Here is a 5,261-nt window from a genome sequence, read left to right on the forward strand (position 1 = left end):
ATGGCATTTGAGGCCACTGGTGAAAGTATGTTTTCTCTAAAATATTTCTCTAATAGTAATATAAATGGCTATTTTATTATGATGTTTGTATGTGTTTTGTATTTCTCTGTAAACCGTGCTCCAGTCTTTGTTTTTCTGTTACCATAATGTAAGAGAAAGTCCAGGAACACAGACTAAATCCCACGAAACTGACATTGTTAAACACACTAAAACAAAAGTACTTACCTCTTGAAGATTTAATATATAATGGTTGACATGATACATGTACATGATAAATGACCAGATGCTTATGGTCTACATTTTCCTTTATCCTGTTAGTATTACCTTCTTAATCTTTGTTCATTAACATGCTAATTACTCTTCAGTGTTTATTTTCTAGTGACAGAATGTTAATATTTGTTACACCCTGGCAGAAGGGAGAGAAATGTGTTTGGGGTGGGTAACTAAATTTTTGAGTAAAATATCCTAAGATGAGAATGGAAGAGGGAGACACGAAAAGAGTTATAACAAAAAACAATGGGTTTTTTTAGCCATTTGACTGGCTCTTTAAATAGTCTACAAGACATTCATGTTTAACATCACTTTTAGTGAAATAAAATGTGCCGTACTAGTATGTGCTTCAAAAGAGCAGATGTGCTTTAGTGCCCTAAGGCTAAATTTTGGTCATTTGACATCAGAGATGTTATAAGTATTGCACTTAATACGCGCCTGTTTCTCAATAGTGTTATTTTTTGGCTAGCATTTTCTTTACCGTTATCTTGTTGATAGCTTTTTGTTCTCTAAGGTTGAAACATGATGACAGTGCTAATCTCAAACAGATTACCCATCTGCAGAATTAAGGAAAGCAATTTATGTATGAAAGACATTCTCCAATTCGTCATTCTCAACCTTTGAATTAAAGCTTAGACTAAATAGTAGTATATCGTGGGAAGGATTTTGGTTTTGTGATATTTCTGTGAATTAAGGAATAGATGTTAACCATTATTTTGTAGAAAAGTGATTTGTATGTGGTTAATTATAAATAAAACTGGTACCAGAACTTATGCTTCCTGACTTCTTACTTCAGTGATTCTACTAAATGTATAAAACTTTTGTGTGTGCAGTTAATTAGGGGTCCCCAGCCCCCAGGCTGCAGACCTGTACCGATCTGTGGCCTGTTAGGAACTGGGCTCACACAGTGAGCTGCAGGCAAGCGAGTGTTAGCTCTGCCTCCTATTAGATCAGCAGTAGCATTAGATTCTCATAGGAGCATAAACTCTATTGTGAACTGCATGTGCAAGGGATCTATGTTACATGTTCCTAATGAGAATCTAATGAATGCCTGATGGTCTGAGGTGGAACGGTTTCATCCTGAAACTATCCCCATACCCCTAGTCATGGAAACAGGTCCCTGGTGCCAAAAAGGTTGGGGATCACTGCAGTGCTGAAATCCCTTCATGACAACATAATTGTATAGTTTTCCAATTAATCCACACATATTTAATATAATGTCATTTGTCAGACTACCATCTGTAAGATTTAGAATGACATTAATTATCCTTTGTATTTATGTCCCTGTAGTCTGAAAAGCTGAGAACCCAAATTATTGTAAATTCTTTTAAATGCAGATGATAAGTAGTATTAGGGTTTTCAAAAGGATAAAATAGAAACAAATTTAGCCACTAACTTGTCTAAATATGGATTAAAGATTGAAATTAAGTAGTAATAGCTCTTTTCATCATTTTTAATTGAGCAGAGATTTATTTTTTAATTTTTATATCTTGTTGAGGATCTGAGGAAAGCTTTTGATCCATTCCCAAGCAAAAGGGACATAATTATAATTTCAAGGATGTTTCCCATTTCTGAAGCCCATCAGACCCAAGGTAAGAGCACTTGTAACAGGATCTCTTTTGCCATACCTGCTTAAAAATTTCAACACCCCTTTTATTATTCTAAATAACCTGATTTGTTTTTAAATAGAGACAGGGTCTGTATTAATCTGTTCTCATGCTGCTAATAAAGACGTACCCGAGACTGGGTAATTTATAAGGAAAAGGGGGTTTAATGGACTCACAGTTCCATGTGGCTGAGGAGGCCTCACAATCATGGTGGAAGGCAAAAGGCCAAGCAAGGTGGCTCATACCTGTAATCCCAACACTTTGGGAGGCCAAGGTGGGCGGGATCACATGAGAGCAGGAGTTTGAGACCAGCCTGGCCAACGTGGCAAAACCCCGTCTCTACTAAAAAATACAAAAATTAGCTGGGCTTGATGACAGGCACCTATAGTCACAGCTACTCTGGAGGCTGAGGCAGGAGAATCACTTGAACCCAGGAGGCAGAGGTTGCAATGAGCTGAGATCGTGCCACTGCACTCCAGCCTGGGCAACAGAGACTCCATCTCAAAAAAAAAAAGTCACACTTTACATGGTGGCAGACAAGAGAGAGCATGTGCAGGGGAGCTCCCTATATAAAACCATCAGATTTGATGAGACTTATTCACTGTCAGCAGAACAACACAGAATAGACCCACCCTCATGATTCAATTACCTCCCACCGTGTCCCTCCTGTGACATGTGGGAATTATGGGAGCTACAATTCGAGATTTGGGTGGGGACACAGACAAACCATATTAGAGTCTCATTATTTTGCCTAGGCTGGAGTGCAGTGGCACAATCATAGCTCACTGTAAACTTGAACTCCTGGACTCAAGCCATCCTCCCACCTTAGCCTCCTGAGTAACTAGGACTACAGGCACACACCACCATTACCAGCTAATTTTTAAAAAAATTTTGTTGAAATAATACACTCCTGGCCTCAAGTTTTATCCTCCCACCTCAGCCTCCCAAAGTGCTGGGATTACATGTATAAGCCACCATGCCCAGCCTTATTCCAACTAAGGCTTTATTTTTTTTTTTGTTTTTATTTTTGTTGAGACAGAGTCTTGCTCTGTCTCCCAGGCTGGAACTCAGTGGTGCAATCTCAGCTCACTGCACCCTCCGCCTCCCGGGTTCAAGCAATTGTCCTGCTTCAACCTTCTGAGTAGCTGGGATTGTAGGCGCCTGCCACTACACCCAGCTAATTTTTGTATTTTTAGTAGAGACAGTGTTTCACCATGTCAGCCAGGCTGGTCTCTTTTAACCATGTAAGGTCTTCCACGGCTGCATCCCAAGTCTGCATTAAGATTTCAGAGGCCAGGCCGGGCGCGGTGGCTCAAGCCTGTAATTCCAGCACTTTGGGAGGCCGAGACGGGCGGATCACGAGGTCAGGAGATCGAGACCATCCTGGCTAACACGGTGAAACCCCGTCTCTACTAAAAATAAAAAAAAACTAGCCGGGCGAAGTGGCGGGCGCCTGTAGTCCCAGCTACTCGGGAGGCTGAGGCAGGAGAATGGCGTAAACCCGGGAGGCGGAGCTTGCAGTGAGCTGAGATCCGGCCACTGCACTCCAGCCCCGGCGACAGAGTGAGACTCTGCCTCAAAAAAAAAAAAAAAAAAAAAAAAAAAAAATTAACAGAGGCCACTTTTCCCTAAAGAAAAAGTAAAAAATTTCCTAGGAAAAAAAAAAAAAAAAAAAAAAGATTTCAGAGGCCAGCTTTCCCTATAGTAAACTTAAAGCATTTCTCAGGCAGAAGCAGAATCAATAGTGAAGATATTTGAAGATCCAGAAACTACAAGGCAAATGCAGCCAACCAGGGGTGGTAGGATACTGTTTGACTACCTGGCAGACCAGCTTGGCTGTAGGCAGGAATGTTTAGATTAGCTCTACAGATAGGCAAAATTCCAATATGAATGTGGGAATTACTCAGGAGCAGCAGAGTATCTTTATTTTTTTAGAGTGTTGGTGAATTCTTAATTTACAGATTAGCTGTGTTTTGCTTCACTTGCAAGTGCGAAGGTTCCAGCAACAGATAGATAATAATTCTGTGCGTTCTCCACTCCAGTCTCTTCAGCAGAGAACATGGCTCTTTCACTGGTCTCTGTTTTCTTCAGTCACCCCAAAGGTCACAATAATATTATCAATCTCTTCCTTTACCAACCACAGTATCTTAGTGCAATTCAGACAACGTGTCCACACATTCTTCACTATTTGACTACAGCAGTTATAACAAAGAAGGATGCTCAAAAGCTTCAGCAGGTGCTGAAAGATCTAGTCGAAGTTATTCAACAGGAGTCTTAAACATATAAAGACCCAATTACAGAATTTATTGAATGCTGATATGTTAACTTTGACTTTGATGGGGCTCAGATAAAGCTGAGGGAATGTGAATCAGTGTTTGTGAATGACTTCTTGGTGGCTTGTCTTGAGGATTTCACTGATAATGCCCATCTCTTCCTATTTGAGACTTTCTATCACAGCTACTAGTATATTGGCATTAACATGTTGGCAGACAAACTAAACATGACTCCAGAAGAAGCTGAAAGGTAGACTGTAAATTTGATTAGACATGTAAGACTGGATGCCAAGATTGATTCTAAATTAGGTCATGGATAACAGTGCAGTCTCACCCTATCAGCAAGTGATTGAAAAGACCAAAAGCTTTTCTTTTAGAAGTCAGATGTTGGCCATGAATATTGAAAAGAAACTTAATCAGAATAGCAGGTCATAGGCTCCTAACTGGGCAACTCAAGATTCTGGCTTCTACTGAAGAACTGTAAAGAAAAGATGAAAAAACTATAGGCTGGGTGCGGTGGCTCGCACCTGTAATCCTAGCACTTTGGGAGGCCAAGGTGAGTGGATCACCTGAGGTCAGGAGTTTGAGACCAGCCCAGGCAACGTGGTGAAACCCCATCTCTACTAAAAATGCAAAAATTAGCTAAGCGTGGTGGCGGGCACCTGTAATCCCAGCTACTTGGGAGGCTGAAGCAGGAGAATCACTTGAATCCAGAAGGCGGAGGTTGCAGTTAGCTGAAATCACGCCATTGCACTCCAGCTTGGGTGACAAGAACAAGACTCAAAAGAAAGAGAGAAAGAAAGAAAAGAACTATTATATAAAGGGTGATGTACATTTTAGAAACAACATACTGAGTATAAATTTTGGAGAACTGGAATACACTGGCTATGATTCATTTGGAAAAAATTAGCTGAATGTGGTTGCACATGCCTACTTGGAAGGCTGCAGTGGGAGGATTGCTTGAATCCTAGAGGTCAAGGCTACAGTGAGCTGTGATCATGCTACTGTACTCCAACTTGGGTTTCAGAGCAAGACCCTGTCTCATAAAAAACAACAACAACCAAAAAAACCCTAGTCAGTATAGAGCCACCTTTCTCCAATAGAGTCAAGC

At 40.7% G+C, this 5,261-nt stretch overlaps 1 pseudogene; it reads left to right on the forward strand.

The window, feature by feature from the left end:
* On the forward strand, window positions 1-4,624 carry LOC108514113 (eukaryotic translation initiation factor 3 subunit E pseudogene; annotated as a pseudogene).
* The last annotated feature ends 637 nt before the right edge of the window (window positions 4,625-5,261 follow it).

The sequence above is a fragment of the Rhinopithecus bieti genome, unplaced genomic scaffold (assembly GCF_001698545.2).
Source record: "Rhinopithecus bieti isolate Rb0 unplaced genomic scaffold, ASM169854v2 scaffold_32955, whole genome shotgun sequence".
In the NCBI taxonomy this organism is placed as follows: domain Eukaryota; kingdom Metazoa; phylum Chordata; class Mammalia; order Primates; family Cercopithecidae; genus Rhinopithecus; species Rhinopithecus bieti.